This window comes from Zingiber officinale, chromosome 9B (assembly GCF_018446385.1).
Source record: "Zingiber officinale cultivar Zhangliang chromosome 9B, Zo_v1.1, whole genome shotgun sequence".
NCBI lineage: Eukaryota > Viridiplantae > Streptophyta > Magnoliopsida > Zingiberales > Zingiberaceae > Zingiber > Zingiber officinale.
In genome coordinates, this window is record NC_056003.1 from 68360556 (window position 1) to 68380371 (window position 19816).

A 19816-nucleotide genomic window follows, 5' to 3' on the forward strand; every position below is an offset into this window, starting at 1 on the left:
AACCACTAGACCAAGAGAAATTATTGTAAGGAAAGAGAGGGAAACCATACTTAAATGTAAGAAGAAAAGGCTCTTCTCTTAGAAGGAGAAGTGAGAGTTGTCTTCTCCCTCTCTAATGAAGAGATGCTCTAGAATATTCCTTTCTTACTCACCAAGAAGGGATGTATCTAGACTTTTCTCTTAATTATGAAGAGAGTAAAAGAAATTAAAAGGAGGAAATCAAATAATGAATAAAAGGAGGAAATTAAAGATGAGTTGTCATTTGCTCTCATTCTCCTCCTACTCTCCCTCACCGTGACCTCTCTCTCCCTCTCATCCTCTTGCCGAGACCAAGAAGCAAGGAAGCTCTCCTCTAGGAAGGATTCACAAGCAAGGTTCCCTCCTTAGAGAATTTAGCGAAGGATGTGAGTATTCCCCTCACTGCAGTACAAGTTGTTGTCGAATCGATCGTTACGTTTTTTTTCAAGAGTTTTCAAAACCGTAAAAATTTTCTTGTGGGGTTTGATGGATGATCTTTTAGGGTCAACAAGTTTCAAGTTATGTTTTATAAAAAAAAAAAAAAAAGAAATCTAAACCCTCACTATGAACATTTCGGCCAAGATACAAAAGAGGGTTAAGGCTAGGTTCTTTTCTTGTGAGAACATGCTTGATTTCATACTTATATGATATGTGAATTTTATGTGTTGATAGATAAGTTCTCATTCTTCATGTTGTGACAAAAACAAGGAGATTTCTATACATATGTTTCGGCCAATATGACTTATAGGCCTTAGGTCAAGAATTTTGCATAGAAACCATAGTAGTTGTACTCTTTTATGATGTATGAATTTTTACATGTGGATAACTTAATTTTTTTTATGCTTGATATGGAATGAAAAATCATTAAACCCTACTGATATGTTCGGCCAAAATTAGATAAATAAGTTAGGGTTAGAATTTTGAACTCAAATAGTCTCATTCATGAAGTATGGTGACTTGTATGTGCTTGTACAATGCCTTGTATATACTTAGATTAAGTTTGCATGTTATATGGTTAAGTTATATGCTTCATATGGAATAAAATGATATGAAACCCTACTGATATGTTTCGGCCAATTTGAGATAAATAAGTTAGGGTTAAAGTTTTGAACTCAAATAGGCTTATTCATGAAGTATAATGCCTTGTATATGCTTGTATAGTGCCTTGTATATGCTTAGATCAAATTTTCATGTTATATGGTTAAGTTCTATGCTTCATATGGAATAAAATGATATGAAACCCTACTGATATGTTTCGGCCAAGTTGAGATAAATAGGTTAGGGTTAAAGTTTTGAACTCAAATAGGCTTATTCATGAAGTATAATGCCTTGTATATGCTTGTATAGTGCCTTGTATATGCTTAGATCAAATTTACATGTTATATGTTTAAGTTGTATGCTTCATATGGGATAAAATGATATGAAACCCTACTGATGTGTTTCGGCCAAATTGAAATAAATGGGTTAGGGTTAGAGTTTTTAACTCAAACATGCTTATTCATGAAGTATATTACCTTGTATGTGCTTAGATCAAGTTTACATGCTATGTGGATAAGTTTTATGCTTCATATGGAACAAAATGATATAAGAACCCTACTGATATGTTTTGTCCAAATTGAGATAAATGGGTTAAGGTTAGAGTTTTGAACTCAAACATGCTTATTCATGAAGTATATTACCTTGTATGTGCTTAGATTAAGTTTTACATGTTATGTGGGTAAGTTCTATGCTTAATATGGAATGAAATGAGGATGAAACCTACTGATATGGTTCGGCCAAGATGGATAAATTGGGTTAGGAAAGAGTTAAACCTAACCAAACATGCTTAGGCATTTTCATGATATGTAGTCTTTGATATATAAGTGAAGTAAGCTTTCATGCTTTATGATATGTTGCATTTCTATGTCTTATGATAAGATGTGCCATGCTTATGATATGACATGATAGACTTATGACATGATATGCCATGTTAATGATATGATATGCTAGACTCATGATATGATATGCCATGTTCATGATATGTATGCTAAGTTCATGAGATGATATGCCAAGTTTGATGATATGAAAATGACATGTTATACTTTATGTTATGATAAGAACATGTTATGTTTCATATTGCATGTATGAATGACTTATGTAAGAAGAAAAGCCTAAAGAGTTGCTTCCCTTAAGCTGGGACCAAGAGCACTCTTCATGTTATGGAAAAGAGTTGCTTCTTAAGTTGGGATCAAGAGCACTCTTCATGCTATGGTAAAAGAGATGCTTCCCTTAAGTTGGGATCAAGAGCTCTCTTAATGATATGACAAGAATTATGACATGTATGATATGATAAGATATGATATGCATGATATTTTACTTTGTATGGCTTGTACCAAGGGTGGGCTCCATAAGCGCCCCGGGGTCGACGGACTATGAACGGGCCTCGTTAAGGGATGGGCTCCTCAGTACGCCCCTAAGTCGACGGACTATGAACGGACCTAGATCCCTAGTAGGTTCGGAGCTAGCTACCCTGTCCTAGGGATTACGCGCATTTATGTTTACATGTGGTACAAGCCAGGGCCCTTCTCATGATGATGATGATATGATATTCAAGTATGTATACTATATGTTTTGAAAGAAGCATGATGCATATGTGCATTCCATGATACATGTTTTAAAAATATACATATTGCATCTACATGCACATATTTATGAAATTATGTTTATGCACCCTTATGAACAGGTATGAGTTATGATACATGTTTACATGATATGATAGGCTTCATGATATGTGCTTACAGAATGTGATATGAATCATGATATACACTCACATGATATACTTTGATATGTTATGCTCCTTATGTGATATGATATATTATGTCCTGCTTCCTCTCATGTTATGTTATGAGATGTTATGGTTTTTACATGATAAGATATGTTCTATGTTATGATTCTCCATGCTATGTTATGCTATGCTATGATTTCTACATGTTATGTTATGTTATGTGTGTTTTTTCAGATTTATGAGTAGGCAAGGACCTCACTAAGCCTTTGGCTTATAGCTACACGTTTTCCTTGTACTGCAGATAAAGGCAAGGAATGGATCAATTAAGGGGAGTAGCAGGAAAGGTGATGGATGTGTGTGGAAGTGCTCGGTGGATAGATTTACTTAAGTTTTGGAACTTATAATTTGTTAAGCTGTGCATGTGAACTAAGTTGGACCCTGTGCTTATGATGATGATTTCAGCTAGTATTTCATACACTTATGATATTTTACTCATGTTAGAATGATGATGATATGATGAAATGTTCAGTATGCTTTGATTCACATGCCATGATAAGTAAACTAAATGCATATGATAAAAGAAAAGAAAAATTTTAAATAAGTCTTCCGCTGCCATGAATCCATATGCATTAGTAATTGATGTCTATGTTTCAGTGACGTCCGTCCCTCCGGGGTGGCCTTAGTGCTACCTGGAAGGGCGGGCGTTACAAGGACATCCCTATGCTTCAGTCTGTCAAGACCTGGCTAGGGAGTTGCTTCTCAATGAAGGACTTAGGTGAGACATCCCGCATTCTAGGGATACAGATCTATAGGGATAGATCTAAGAGATTGCTTGGCCTAAGTCAGAGTACATACATTGACAAGGTACTCCTTCGGTTTGCCATGCAGAACTCCAAGAAGGGATTTCTGCCGATGTCACATAGCGTGAGTCTTTCGAAGACTCAAAGTCCTTCTTCTAGAGAGGAGAGAGACCGCATGGATCAGATCCCTTATGCCTCAGCCATAGGATCGATCATGTACGCCATGCTATGTACTCGACCAGATGTCTCGTATGCTTTGAGCATGACGAGCAGATACCAGTCAGATCCAGGTGAAAGTCACTGGATAGCGGTCAAGAATATTCTTAAGTACTTAAGAAGAACTAAAGAATATTTCTTGATATATGGAGGCAATGATGAGCTAGCTGTAAAGGGTTACAGTGATGCTAGCTTCCAGACCGACCAGGATGACTATAGATCGCAGTCGGGGTTCGTATTTTGCATTAATGGTGGTGCTGTCAGCTGGAAGAGTTCGAAGTAGGATACAGTAGATGATTCTACAGGTCGAGTACATTGCTGCATCAGAGGCAGCAAAGGAGGCAGTTTGGATCCGCAAGTTCATCACTGAACTTGGGGTGGTTCCTAGCATCGCTGACCTAGTTGAGCTCTATTGTGACAACAATGGAGCTATAACACAGGCGAAGGAACCTCGCTCACACCAGCGAACCAAGCACATACTACAGCGCTTCCATCTCATTCGAGAGATTATCGATAGAGGAGATGTGAAGATTTGCAGAGTACCTACAGAGGTTAACATCGCAGATCCCTTGACCAAGGCTTTGGCACAGAGGAAGCATGATGGTCACACTAGGTCATTAGGCCTTAGAGCCTATACTGATTGACACTAGTGCTAGTGGGAGATTGTTAGTTAGAGCCCTAGAGCCAATCATTTGATGATTGTATGGACTCATTGTATCATATTCTTGTATATTAATAAAGGCATTTGTTTGGTTATTATACTTATTTGTATTAGTGCAAAATAGACTAAGTATAATAACGTCCTTGAGTAGAAGGTTCATACCTATATCAATCGATTAGTTGAATCGATAGTGAGATGATATAGGGAACACTACTCTAAATCATTCATAGTTGAGTATTAACATTCGGTACAATGTTAATACAATAAGACTAGCATGTAGGTCAGCTCGATGACTTGATCTCACAAGTCATGGATATAGAGATATCAAGTTGACACATGAGTATGCATTTGAGAATGTATACTGAATGACCCACCGTGAGAAAGTATCATGGATCGTTATATGAGTGTCATATACTTTCTCATGTGGCTATTAGTATGACTATTAGTCCTTTGACCTGAAGTCACCATGGATCTCTACATAAGGAGTTATGTACTTTAGTTTCGTCAAACGTCACCCGTAACAGGGTGGACTATAAAGGCGATTACTGGGTATGTAACAAATTATGCAGAGGGATGTGAGTGATGTAGATGGGATCTATCCCTCCCATATGACGGGAGCGACATCAATATTCTTGATAGAGTTAGACCACGAAGTGCATGACCATGCCCAAATGAGTCAACATTAGATGTTGAGCTCATTTGATCGAGTGAGTCTACTTGGAGTTCAAGATTTAGATTGATTAGAGGATGACACGGTCTATGCCTCACATTGATCAATCTAGATGTCTAGGATAGAAGGACAATGTCATATATTGTGAGGAGTCACAATTAGTAGTCTCAAGGTGATGTTGGATCTCGACATTTCTTGTAACTTGGGTAGTAATGATGTGTTGCTAGATACCGCTCATTACTTATGCTCCTAAATGGGTTTAGGGCATTGCCAACGTTACAAGAACCTATAGGGTCACACACTTAGGACAATTAGATGGAGATTTGGTTCATATGATGAACCAAGAGGATTAGATTCATTTGATGAATCAAATTGGATTAAGACTATTCCAAATTGGGCTAATTGAGTTAGACTCAAATTGATTCATGTATTTAATTAGTCTAATTTAGATTATGACTCATTAGATCAATTTAATTTAATGAATTAGATTCATTATATTAAGTTGGCTTGAATCAAATGGTTTGATTAGATCAACCATGAGAGAGATTGAGTCAAGTTTGACTTGACTAGAGAGGAAGAGGAAGAGTCAAGTTTGACTTGACTCTTTGCCACATCATGAGTGAGGTGGTAAGATGTGGACCAATAGTGTTGTTCCACATCATCTTGTTTTGCCACCTCATGGAGGTTACAAGCCTCCATTGCATTTAATGTGGGTTGGCCACATTAAATGAGTGGAGGTTACTCATTTGCCACATCATTGTGAGGTGGCAAGATGTGGACCAATGGTAATGGTCCACATCTTCATGATGTGCCACATCATAGGAGTTACACAACACCTCTTAATGGCCTCCACTTAATTGTAATTAAGTGGAAATGGAGGTTACACACTAAAATGTGGCCGGCCACTTTAGAGGTGAGGATGAAAATTCATTTTTCATTCAACTCCTCATTTTACTCCTTCTTCTTCCTTGTGCTTTCTCCTTGCTCTCCCTCCTCTTCCTTGTCGTGACCTATCAAGGTGCTGGCACACCTTTGTTTAGGTTTTCTCCATCAAGAATTGTTCGTGTGGATACTTCTAGAGGACCGACACTTGACGGTCTCGAGATCCGGCGTACCGTGAAGTGCACGCTTCGAAGGTATAACTCTCATCTAGTGTAGATCTAGAGGTTTTTAAACTCGTACTCGCAATTTTATTTCGGTTTTCCTTGCACGGATCTACGGCTTTGGGTAATTCAGGGTTTCCGCGACGCGAAAAGCGGTTTTCGCGTCCCGAAAAACCCAACAAATCTAAGAGATTGCTTGGCCTAAGTCAGAGTACATATATTGACAAGGTACTCCTTCGGTTTGCCATGCAGAACTCCAAGAAGAGATTTCTGCCGATGTCACATGGCGTGAGTCTTTCGAAGACTCAGGCCCCTCTTCTAGAGAGGAGAGAGACCGCATGGATCAGATCCCTTATGCTTCAGCCATAGGATCTATCATGTATGCCATGCTATGTACTCGACCTGATGTCTCGTATGCTTTGAGCATGACAAGCAGATACCAGTCAGATCCAGGTGAAAGTCACTGGATAGCGGTCAAGAATATTCTTAAGTACTTAAGAACGACTAAAGAATATTTCTTGATATATGGAGGCGATGATGAGCTACCAGTAAAGGGTTACAGTGATGCTAGCTTCCAGACCGACCAGGATGATTATCGATCGCAGTCAGGGTTCGTGTTTTGCATAAATGGTGGTGCTGTGAGCTAGAAGAGTTCGAAACAGGATACAGTAGTTGATTCTACGACAGAGGCCGAGTATATTGCTGCATCAGAGGCAGCAAAGGAGGCTGTTTGGATTCGCAAGTTTGTCACTGAACTTGGGGTGGTTCCTAGCATTGCTGACCCTATTGAGCTCTATTGTGACAACAATGGAGCTATAGCACAAGCGAAGGAACCTCGCTCACACCAGCAGACCAAACACATACTACGGCGCTTCCATCTCATTCGAGAGATTATCGAGAGAGGGGATGTGAAGATTTGCAGAGTACCCACAGAGGCTAACATCGCAGATCCCTTGACCAAGGCTTTGACACAGAGGAAGCATGATGGTCACACTAGGTCATTGGGGCTTAGAGCCAACACTGATTGGCACTAGTGCTAGTCGGAGATTGTTAGCTAGAGCCCTAGAGCCAATCATTTGATGATTGTATTATGAACTTGTTGTATCATATTATATATAAATAAAGGCATTTGGTTTTTGGTTATTATACTTACTTGTATTAGTGTCAAATAAACTAAGTATAATAACGTCCTTGAGTAGAAGGTTCTTAGCTATACAATCGGTTAGCTAAACCGATAGTGAGATGATATAGGGAACACTACTCTTAATCATTCCTAGTCAAGTATTAACATTCAGGGACAATGTTAATGCAATAAGACTAGCATGTAGGTCAACTCGATGACTTGATCTCACAAGTCATGGATATAGAGATATCAAGTTAACACATGGGTATGCATTAGAGAATGTATACTGAATGACCCACCATGAGAAAGTATCATGGATCGTTATGAGTGTCTTATACTTTCTCATGTGGCTATTAGTATGACTACTAGTCCTTGGACCTGAAGTCACCATGGATCCCTACATAAGAAGTTATGTACTTTGGTTTCGTCAGACGTCACCCGTAACTGGGTGGACTATAAAGGCGATTACTGGATATGTAACGAATTATGCAGAGGGATGTGAGTGATGTAGATGGGATCTATCCCTCCTATATGACGGGAGAGACATTAGTATTCTTGATAGAGTGAGACCATGAAGTGCATGGCCATGCCCAAATGAGTCAATATGAGATATTGAGCTCATTTGTTTTAGTGAGTCTACTTGGAGTTCAAGATTTAGATTGGTCAGAGGATAACACGGTCTATGCCTCACATTGATCAATCTAGATGTCTAGGATAGAAGGACACTTGTCATATATTGTGAGGAGTCACAATTAGTAGTCACAAGGTGATGTTGGATCTCAACATTCTTGTAACTTGGGTAGCAATGATGTATTACTAGATGCCGCTCATTGCTTATGTTTCTAAAGGAGTTTAGAAACATTGCCAACGTTACAAGAACCTATTGGGTCACACACAAAGAACAATTGGATGGAGATTATGTTCATATGATGAACCAATTGGATTAGGTTCATATGATGCACCAAAGATTGGATTCGGATTATTTCAAATTAGACTTATTGAGTTAAACTCAATTAGATTCAATTGTTGAATGAGTCTAATTTAAATTTGATTCATTGAGTCAATTTATATTAATGAATTGAGATTCATTAAATTAAAAATTGACTTGAATCAAAGGTTGGATTTAACTCAACAAGGAAGAAAATTGGTCAATTTTGACTTGACCAAATGGAAGTTGAAACATCAAGTTTGACTTGATGTATTGCCACATCATGAAGGTTGACTCATCCTACATGGCATGACTAATCTTGCCATATCATCTCCACCTTATTATGGTGTGCCACCTCATGGAGGTTACACATCCCATTCACTTAATGTGGCCGGCCACATTAAATGAGGGGGTTACAAGATGTGGCCGGCCACACTAATGCTTGTGGAGAGGTTTAGTTTTGTGGCATTGATGTGTGTTTATTGTTGTATCTTCTTCCTTGGGTTCTTCCTCCTCCTTTGCTACTGTTGTCGTGGGTTTCGAGCAAGGAAAAAGAAAGGTGAGTGAATCTAATCCAAGAAGAAAGGTTAGTGAAAGTCACATAGAGTTTTTAGAGGAGTGTGTTCTCTTCTTTTCCTTTCTTCATCTTCCAATCCTATCCAAGAGCATCAAGAAGTGCTAGCACACTTGTGGTGTTCTCTTCTCCATCCTTGAGTGTTAGAGAACACTTCTTGTTCGTGTGGATACTACTAGAGGTGTGTACGTTTGAACACACTCGAGATCCGGCGCACCTTGGACGAGCGGGATTCGCAAAAAGGCACGCAACAAGGGTAACCTTCTAAACATGTAGATCTAGTTAGTAAACTCGTACATGTAAAATTTTGTTCTATACTCTTCGCACGGATCCGTTGGCTAGGGAGTTTCGGGGTTTTCGCGTCACGAAAAAGCGGTTTTCGCGGGCCAAAAAACCCAACACATATAGGATATGGACTGGGAGAGATGCCCAGGTGTCTTTTATGAGGATTTGGGGTTGTGAGGCTTACGTTAGACGTCAAGTCTCAGATAAATTGGGACCCAAATCTGACAAGTGCTATTTCATTGGATATCCCAAGGAAACGAAGGGATATTACTTCTACGTTTCCAGTCAGCACAAGGTAGTTGCGGCTAAGACTGGGGTATTTCTAGAAAGGGATTTTGTTTCTAGAAAGACTAGTGGGAGTACGTTCGATCTTGAAGAAGTTCAAGATTCGAACAATAGCACTGAAGCCTCGATGGAAGTTGAACTGGAACCACAAAGTGTTGTGGATGATGTTGTTCGACAAGGAGTTGAGGAACAACAACCAGTTCAAGTAGACATACCTCTTCGCAGGTCTGATAGGGTACGTCGTCAGTCTGAGAGATACTCATTTCTCTTGTCTGACCATGATGACATTGTGCTCATAGAGGATGAGCCCACCTCCTATCAGGAAGCTGTGATGAGACCAGATTCCGTGCAATGGCTAGAAGCCATGAGATCCTAGATCGAATCCATGTACACCAACCAAGTATGGACTTTGGTTGATCCACCTGAGGGTGTAAAACCCATAGGGTGTAAATGTGTCTTTAAGAGAAAGACTGACATGGATGGACTTATCTATAAGGGTCGCTTGGTAGCTAAAGGTTCCAAGCAGATTCATGGTATTGACTATGATGAAACCTTTTCTCCAGTAGTGATGTTTAAGTCCATTCGGATCATGCTTGCTATTGCAGCATACCATGACTATGAGATATGGCAGATGGATGTCAAAATCTCGTTTCTGAATGGAAACCTGCTCGAGGATGTGTACATGACACAACCTGAGGGTTTTGTAGATCCACAGTATACTGACAGAGTATGCAAGCTGCATAGGTCCATTTATGGACTAAAGAAAGCTTCTCGGAGCTGGAATCTTCGATTTGATGATGCAATCAAACAGTTTGGTTTCATCAAGAACGAAGATGAACCTTGTGTCTACAAGAAGGTTGTTGAGAGAACAGTTGTCTTCCTTATATTGTATGTGGATAACATACGACTCATTGGAAAAGACATCCCTTTGCTACAGTCTGTCAAGACTTGGCTAGGCACTTATTTCTCAATGAAAGACTTAGGTGAAGCATCCCGCATTCTAGGCATACAGATATATATAGATAGATCTAAGAGATTACTTGGCCTAAGTCAGAGTACATATATTGACATGGCGTGAGTCTTTCGAAGACTCAAGGTCCCTCTTCTAGAGATGAAAGAGACCGCATGGATCAGATTGCTTATGCCTCAGCCATAGGATATATCATGTACGCCATGCTATGTACTCGTCCTGATGTCTCGTATGCTTTGAGTTACGTATATCAATCGGTTAGTTGAACCGATAGTGAGATAATATAGGGAACACTACTCTTAATCATTCCTAGTCGAGTATTAACATTCAGGGACAATGTTAATACGACGAGACTAGCATGTAGGTCAACTCGATGACTTGATCTCACAAGTAATGGATATAGAGATATCAAGTTGACACATGGGGTATACATTGGAGAATGTATACTAAATGACTCGCCATGAGAAAGTATCATGGATTGTTATATGAGTGTCATATACTTTCTCATGTGGCTATTAGTATGACTACTAGTCCTTGGACCTGAAGTCACCATGGTTCCCTACATAAGGAGTTACGTACTTTGGCTTCGTCAAACGTCACCCGTAACTGGGTGGATTATAAAGGCGATTACTGGGTATGTAACAAATTATGTGGAGGGATGAGAGTGATGTAGATGGGATTTATCCCTCATTTATGACGGGAGTGATATCGATATTCTTGATAGAGTGAGACCACTAAGTGTATGGCCATGTCCAAATGAGTCAATATAAGATATTGAGCTCATTTGATCTAGTGAGTCAGCTTGGAGTTCAAGATTTAGATTGATTAGAGGATGACACGGTCTATGCCTCACATTAATCAATCTAGATGTCTAGGATAGAAGGGCACTTGCCATATATTGTGAGGAGTCACAATTAGTAGTCACTAGGTGATGTTGGATCTCAACATTCTTGTAACTTGGGTATTAATGATGTGTTGCTAGATACCGCTCATTACTTATGCTTCTAAATGGGTTTAGGAGCATTGCCAACGTTACAAGAACCTATAGGGTCACACACAAAGGGCAATTAGATGGAGATTAGGTTCATTTGATGAACCTAAATGATTAAGTTCATATGATGAACCAAATTGGATTAAGAGTAATCTAAAGTAGGCTAATTGAGTTGGACTCAATTTGGTTCATGTGTTAAGTGAGTCTAATTTGGACTTAGACTCATTTAATCAATTTAATTCAATGAATAGAGATTCATTAAATTAAAATTGACTTGAACCAATGGTTAGATTAGATCAACCAAGGGAGAGAAGTGGTCAAGTTTGACTTGACTTGAGAGGAAGATGAAGGGTCAATTTTGACTTGACCATTTGTCACCTCATTGGTTAGTTGGCATTAAGTGGTCCAATGATGATGCATCACATCATCATGGTTGCTTAAGTGGAATGCCACCTCATGGGAGTTACCAAGAGTTGTGACTCTTGGCATCCCATGGAGGTTACAATTCCACTTAAAGTGGCCGGCCACCTTTGATGAGGAGTTAGTACATTTTGTGTGCTTGTGTGAGTAACTCCATCATCTTCTTCCTCTCTAGTTTTCTTCTTGCTCTCCCTCTCCTCCATTATTGATCTCTAACGTTGCTAGCACATCCTTAGAGGTTCTTGTCCATCTCTTGCTTGTGTGGATACACATAGAGAAGTGTCTACTTTGACGCTTTCAAGATCCGGCTAACCGAGGACGAGCGGGATTGCGAAGGGCTTCGCATCAAGGGTAAATTCCTTCTCCTTGTAGATCTAGTTTAGAACTAGTGTAAGAAACTCGTACTCGTAATGTTTTTCAAAATTTTAATCTTCGCACGGATCCGGTGGCTAGAGTTTCGGGCTTTCCGCAACTCAAAAAGCGATTTTTGCGACCCGAAAACCCATCATGTAAGTAGGTCTTTAAGAGAAAGACTGACATGGATGGACTTATTTTACCTATAAGAGTCGCTTGGTAGTTAAAGGTTTCAAGCAAATTCATGGTATTGACTATGATGAAACTTTTCTCCAGTAGCGATGTTTAAGTCCATTCGGATCATGCTTGCTATTGCAGCATACCACGATTATGAGATCTGGAAGATGGATGTTAAAACCGCGTTTCTGAATGGAAACTTGCTCGAGGATGTGTACATGACACAACCTGAGGGTTTTGTAAATCCACTGCATATTGGCAAAGTATGCAAGCTGCATAAGTCCATTTATGGACTAAAGCAAGCTTCTCAAAGCTGGAATCTTCGATTCGATGATACGATCAAACAGTTTGGTTTCATCAAAAATGAAGATGAACCCTGTGTCTACAAGAAGGTTGTTGGGAACACAGTTGTCTTCCTTGTATTATTTGTGGATGGCATACTACTCATTGGAAATGACATCCCTTTGCTAGAGTCTGTAAAGACTTGGCTGGGGAATTGTTTCTCAATGAAGAACTTAGGTGAAGCAGCCTGTATTCTAGGCATAAAGATCTATAGAGATAGATCTAAGAGATTGCTTGGCCTAAGTCAAAGTACATATATTGACACGGTATTACTACGGTTTGCCATGCAGAATTCCAAGAAAGGATTTCTGCCGATGTCACATGGTGTGAGTTTTTCGAAGATTCAAAGTCCCTCTTCTAAAGAGGAGAGAGACCGCATGGATAAGATCCCTTATGTTTTAGCCATAGGATCTATCATGTACGCCATGCTATGTACTAGTCCTGATGTTTCGTATGCTTTGAGCATGACAAGTAGATATCAGTCAGATCCAGGTGAACGTCATTGGATAACGGTCAAGAATATTCTTTAGTACCTGAGAAGGCTAAAGACTATTTCTTGATATTTGGAGGCGAAGATGAGCTAGCTGTAAAGGGTTACAGTGATGCCAGCTTTCAAACTGACCAGGATAATTATAGAACGCAGTCTGAGTTCAAGTTTTGCTTGAATGGTGGTGCTGTGAGCTGGAAGAGTTCGAAGCAGGACACAGTTGCTGATTCTACAATAGAGGCCGAGTATATTGCTGCATCAGAAGCAGCAAAGGAAGCAGTTTGGATCTGCAAGTTCATTACTGAGCTTGAGGTGGTTTCTAGCATAGCTGATCCTATAGAGCTCTATTGTGACAACAATGGAGCAATTGCACAGGCTAAGGAACCTTGCGCACACTAGCGGACCAAACACATACTACGACGCTTCCATCTCATTCGAGAGATCATCGATAGAGGAGATGTGAAGATTTGTAGAGTACCCACAGAGGTTAACGTCGCTGATCCCTTGACCAAGGCTTTGGCACAAAGAAAGCATGATGGTCATACTAGGTCATTAGGACTTAGAGCCTACAATGATTGACACTAGTGTTAGTGGAAGATTGTTAGTTATAGCCCTAGAGCCAATCATATGATGATTGTTGTATAGACTCGATGTATCATATTCCTATATACTAATAAAGACATTCTTTATGATTATTATATTTACTTGTATTGATGCCAAATAACTAAGTATAATACCGTCCTTGAGTAGAAGGTTTTTATCTATATCAATCGATTGGTTGAATTGATAGTGAGATGATATAGAGAACACTACACTTAATCATTCCTAATCAAGTATTAACATTCAGGGACAATGTTAATGCGATGAGACTAGCGTGTAAGTCAACTCGATGACTTGATCTCACAAGTCATGGATATATAGATATCAAGTTGACACATGGGTATGCATTGGAGAATGTATACTGAATGATCCGCCATGGAAAAGTATCATGGATCGTTATATGAGTGTCATATACTTACTCATGTGACTATTAGTATGACTATCAGTCCTTGGACCTGAAGTCACCATGGTTCTCTACATAAGGAGTTGCATACTTTGACTTCGTCAAACGTCACCCGTAACTGGGTGGACTATAAAGGCGATTACTGGGTGTGTAACAAATTATGCGGAGGGATGTGAGTGATGTTGATGGAATCTATCCCTCCTATATGACAGGAGTGACATCATGATTCTTGATAGAGTGAGACCACTAAGTGCATGGCCATGCCCAAATGAGGTAATATGAGATATTGAGCTCATTTGATTAGAGTGAGTCTACTACTTGGAGTTCAAGATATAGATTGATTAGAGGATGACACGGTCTATGCCTCAATTGATCAATCTAGATGTCTAGGATTGAAGGACATTATCATATATTGTGAGAGTCACAATTAGTAGTCACAAAGGTGATGCTGGATCTCAACATTCTTGTAACTTGGGTAGTAATGATGTGTTACTAGATACCGCTCATTACTTATGTTTCTAAATGGGTTTAGGAGCATTGCCAACGTTACAAGAACCTATAGGGTCACATACAAAGGGCAATTAGATGGAGATTGAGTTCATAAGATGGACCAAGAGGATAAGGTTCATATGATGAACAAAATTGGACTCAATTTGATTCATGTGTCCAATGAGTCTAATTTAGATTATGATTCATTGAGTCAATTTAAATCAATGAATAGAGATTCATTAAATTAAGTTGACTTGAATCAAAGGTTGGATTTGATCAACCATGGGAGATAAGAGGTCAAGTTTGACTTGACTTGAGAGGGAAGATGAAGGGTCAAGTTTGACTTAACCAAATGCCATATCATTTGTGACTTGGCATGGGACTGGCCAATGATGATGGTCCACATCATCAAGGCTATATCAAGTGTGTGCCACCTCATGAGGGAGACCAAGAGTCATGACTCTTGGTATTACATGGAGGTTTAAAACCTCTCAAGAGTGGTCGGCCACACATTGATTGGAATTCAAGTTGGAATTCAAGTCTTCTTGTTCCTCCTCTCTTCTTCCCTCTCCCTCATCCTCCATTGCCGAAACCCCTTGAGAGTGCTAGCACACTCTAAGTGGTTTTTCTCCATCTCTTGTCCGTGTGGATACGTATAGAGGAGTGTTCACTTGACACACTACGAGATCCGACAACTTTTGGACCAGCGAGATAAGTGAAGGGCTTCACTACAAAGGTATAATCTCTACCATGTAGATCTAGTGTAGATCTAGGAGAAAACTAAGTATATGTAAAATTTTATCTTCACACGGATCCGTGGCAAGAACTTCAAGGTTTTCCGCAACGCAAAAAAGCGGTTTTTGCGGCTCGAAAGTTCCTACAATGGTATCATAGCCACGTGCGAAGCATATACTTATTTTATTTGCATTTTATTGGATATTTACAGATCTGTAAATTTCTGTAGATTTACTAAATTTTAACATTTTATGAGTATTTTTTCTCTTGGGAGCGAAACAACAAGTGTATAGTCGCTTGGAGGTTTTCTGCCACGAAGAAAATTTTTTCGCAACGAGTTGGTCTCGGCGAAATCGGTGATCTAAGTGATTTTAGGTGTTGTAAGGTATATGTAACACTCACAAAATTAATTTTGTGAGTAGGGGTGCTGCCCGTAATGTTGGTGCAGTAAGCATCCGACGATCGAACCTCAGTTTTGATAATGGCAAAGGGATTCAAAGTTAAGATTCCTTGTTATCTAACGTGGTTAAATAAGGTTTCAGGAAAGTCCTAGGGGGGGGTAACCTTAGGTCCTAGGGGGTGGTAACCCTAGGTGAAGGAAAATCCTAAGGGGGGGGTAACCTTAGGTCCTAGGGGGTGGTAACCCTAGGTGAAGGAAAATCCTAAGGGGGGGGTAACCCTAGGTGGAGGAAAACCCTAAGGGGTGGCAACCTTAGGTCCTAGGGGGTGGTAACCCTAGGTGGAGAAAAACCCTAGGGGGCGGTAACCCTAGGTCCTAGGGGGTGGTAACCCTAGGCGGAAAGTCCAGTCGGTCTGGAGGACCGGACTGGCATCAGGTAATCTCTCCTGAGGGGAGTAGGTGAGGACGCGTTCCCCATAGAGGGAATAGTAGGCGTCGGGTCGACCTAGGGTTTCCGGTTGGAAACCCGAAGTCAGACCCGGACAGTCCGGAGACTGTCATAAACATTCTTTTATTATTCATACTGTTATTTTGTGCTAATTTTGTGTTGCAGGATATTGTTTGGGACTAACAAGTCTTGCAAGTACAAAATAAGGTAGTTTTCCCTCGGATGAACAGTGTCCGAGGCGCCTCCATGGAGCTTGGAGGCGCCTCGGGTGCAAAAGCTGACCTGGCTGCGAAACTTCAATGGAGGCGCCTTGAAGGGGGTTTAAGGCACCTTAAGCAGATGAAGTTCGACCAGATCAAGTTTGATCCGTGCGGAAGAATCGGCAGCATGGAGGCGCCTTGAATAGCCTTCAAGGTGCCTTGAACACCCTTTATAAGGGGGTTTTGAACAGCACTTCAGAACATCAAGTCTTAAGTGATTCAAGTGCTACGTGCTGCTCCAAACGACGTTCCGAAGTGCTGCTACTTGTGCCCGACGACCAGGAGCTCCGAATCTTCATTTCTTTGTCGTTGGTATAATTATTTACTGTCGTTCATTGTACTTCAACTTGTAATCTTTTATCGAGCTTATAGTTGTTGCCCACCGGAAGCGATCAAGGATCGCGGGCCTTCGAGTAGGAGTCGCCTTAGGCTCCGAACGAAGTAAACGACCGTGTCTCTGTGTTTGTGTTTATTTACATTTTCCGCTGCGTATTTTACTCCGATAGTTTTACGAATCGAACGAAATAGCCACGAGCGCTATTCACCCCCCCCCTCTAGCGCGGTCTCGATCCAACACCTAACCCCACAAGGGGAATTGTTATTTGACCTCGGCTGAAAAAATCAACAAGCGAGATCGCCGCAAAGTTGCGACTCATAAAGGGTTGTTAGAATGGTAGAAAATTTATGAAAATTTATGAAAAATGAATATTTTGAATATGTGTGTGATGTGTTTCATGGTTATGGCCCATAAGACCTAATATGATTAGAAATTGTATGTTGTAATTCATAATACGGCCCGTGTGCCGTCAGTTGGTTGTGCGTGTTGTATTTTGTTACACGACCTGTGTGTCGTGCCCTCCTTCTTTTAATATTCCTGTTGTAAAATTGTTTTAGACTCGAATGTAACTCGAGTTTCACGTTTGTAATGTAAAATTGAAGATGGAGTTACAAGAAGGGAGCCGACAACACAAGGTGGTCAAATGAATACCTTAGAGAATGTGCTATCCCTAGGTTGACCATTCGATCTTCTCTTTGGCTAGAGAGGATCGTAGTAGGGCCATAACCATGTCACATTATCTTTAAATATTGTTATATTCTTTATGTGTATGTGATGCATGCTATTGTAGGGTAATTAGTGCCTTGATGCGTATATGATACACATTAACGATTAGATTAGATCTTAATCAAGTCTACTCGAAATGCCTACCAAGTTTTGATACCCATCACTACCTCGATCATTTGTTGTTGTTGAATCTGCCAAAGCAAAGCAACGCATATTATCTTGGTAGGGTGCGGAGGGACAATCTTGGTCCTGCCTATCAAAGCTTGGGTGAGTACAAACTCAATTAGATTGAGTAACTAGTTAACTCAATTGGATTGAGTATAACTATAGGCATTTTCCAACGGTTGGAAGATAGGATACAAATCATATTTATACTAAATATTGGGCGATTTAGCCAAAGCTAACTCAAGTTTTAATATAAATGAGGATCTTGATCCTATAAACAAGAGTTGCATAGAGATGTAATTGATAAATAGTTATCTACCGATTATACTAAGTTTTGGGCGATTTAGCCAAAGCTAACTCAAGGCGTAGTATGATGTGGATCTTGTCCCACGTGAATTTATAGTCCATTAGTATGAATCTAGTAATGTGGTTTGACTATATCCATGACTTGATTCTACAAAAGTTCTATAATTCAGTGGGAGCATCATTTAGTTAAAAACCTAATTAAATGATAAATGGAATATGATATTTACTTTCTGCATTATTTCTGTTGTAGATTGACATGTCGACGAACACGAACACCTTCTCCCTGCGTTCTGTCCTTGACAAGGACAAGCTCAATGGAGCTAATTTCCTGGACTGGTACAGGAATCTGAGAATCGTTCTCACACATGAAAGAAAACTGTACGTCCTGGAGCTGTCCATTCCCGAGGCACCTCCTGCCACTGTCACGCGAGCTGACCGAGATGCTTATAAGAAGCATCAAGATGATGCATTAGATGTGTCATGCCTCATGCTCGCGACCATGAACTCTGAGCTTCAGAAGCAACACGAGTTGACATCTGCTTATGATATGGTTGAACATCTTTGTCAACTATATCAAGGACAAGAGAGGCACGAGAGATTCGAGATCTCCAAGACACTGTTTCAATGCAAGATGCAAGACGGGACTCTCGTAGGTCCATTTGTGCTCAAGATGATTGGGTACATAGAAAACCTACAAAGGTTGGGATTCCCACTTGGCAAAGAACTGGCCACTGACTTGATCTTGCAATCCTTGCCAGAGAGCTACAATCAATTTATCATGAATTACAACATGAACGAAATTGACAAGCCTCTGCCTGAGCTGCTAAGCATGTTGAGAACTGCTGAGCTCAACCTTAAGAAGGTAAAGCCCAACTCCATTTTGATGGTGCAAAAGCATAAAGGCAAGGGCAAGCCTAAAGGTAAGGGAAAGTCTCAAGCCAAGGGTAAAGGCAAGGTAATGAAACCTAAAGGAGGGGTTGCCAAGGATGCTATCTGCTTCCACTGCGGTCAGACCGGGCACTAGAAGAGGAACTGCAAAGGATACCTGGATGATCTTAAGAAGAAAAGGAGTGAGACTTCTACTTTAGGTATATATGTTATAGAAGTCAATCTATCTATTTCTACATCGTTGGTATTGGATACCGATGTGCTTCTCACATTTGTACTAATGTGCAGGTGCTGAGAAATAGCAGGACATTGACGAAGGGCGAGGTGGACCTACGAGTAGGCAATGGAGCACGGGTTGCTGCTGTTGCTGTAGGAACTTACTTTCTATCTCTGCCCTTTGGGCTTGTACTAGAATTAGATGAATGTTGTTATGAAACATCCCTTGTTCAATTTTTTTTTTTTGGCAACCCTCTCGACCTCTGCTATGTAGATAACAGTAGTGCAATACCATCATAATGATTTATCTTATCCAATGTAAATAACAACATCCCAATAGAAGTTTAACAAAAGTAACAATGAATTCTCAAATCTCTCCCTATATAAATGAAGAACCTCTCGCAACGGAACGAGTATGCATTGCACTCCTATACGTCTGGACAGTGTCATGCGTCCATCTCGCCTACTCTGTCCGCATACTCCTAGTAGACATCCTCCCTGTAATGTAGGCATCATGAGTTTAAGAACCCAGCAAGTATTATCCTAGTTGAGTAATATGATATCCATGAAGTAGCGAGAATAGTAACTAGCATGCATAAACTTATCTCAAATACAGTGAACCGAAGAAAGGTACGATATATAGATGTTCCTACATAGCTAATAAGGGTGAATATG